This window comes from Poecilia latipinna, unplaced genomic scaffold, assembly GCF_001443285.1.
Source record: "Poecilia latipinna isolate Pla-1442-1.1 unplaced genomic scaffold, P_latipinna-1.0 Scaffold11933, whole genome shotgun sequence".
In the NCBI taxonomy this organism is placed as follows: Eukaryota; Metazoa; Chordata; class Actinopteri; order Cyprinodontiformes; family Poeciliidae; genus Poecilia; species Poecilia latipinna.
The window spans coordinates 1-569 of NW_015124549.1; the positions used below are offsets into that span (position 1 = coordinate 1).

The 569-nt window shown below is 49.4% G+C and overlaps 1 long non-coding RNA gene across 1 annotated transcript; it reads right to left on the reverse strand.

Annotated features, from left to right (window-relative positions):
• Nucleotides 1–59: 59 nt before the first annotated feature.
• On the reverse strand, nucleotides 60–563 carry LOC106944494 (uncharacterized). Its single transcript, XR_001424340.1, has 2 exons — nucleotides 213–563; nucleotides 60–140 (listed from the first exon to the last, which is right to left on the reverse strand). It is a non-coding gene; the product is annotated as an uncharacterized LOC106944494 (long non-coding RNA).
• Between the last annotated feature and the right edge of the window lie 6 nt (nucleotides 564–569).

A 569-nucleotide genomic window follows, 5' to 3' on the forward strand; every position in this document is an offset into this window, starting at 1 on the left:
TGTCATGTTGGTATGAAGTTTTCTAACCCACATGCAAGAACACAATCAGGAGAGGCAGATAAATGAACAATGATAAGTTTATTGAATCCAGAGGAAAAGGATAGGGGAAGAATACTGGAGTGGATGACCGGGTCGTCTTACTGTCAACGAGAGACGAAGGATTAGTGGAAGAAGGCGAGCAGTTTCCAGGAATTAATTGAACTGGTTCTTACTTGGTTTGAAGGTGAGTACTTGTGAGCAGAGCGCTGGATAATAAAGCTTTGTTGGAGCGCGGACAGGATTGTTTGCAGCGGAAAGAGCGGAGTTCGACTTGGTCCAGTTATTTCCTTTATCCAGATGGGTTTGGGCTCGGACCGACAAATCCTTTAGCGTCCCGAAGGGAAATCCACTGGAGACGGACTGATGACGGGGGAAAGGCGAGCACACGAGGAGTGGCGTCTGACTGGTAACACCAGTAGCGTTGGGGAAGGATGCACGAGGAAGGTCACTCACAACAGCATGGATCATAGACTCACTCTGAGTCCGGGGCAGACGGCACACACGGGGACATCGAGGAGACAACAGGATCA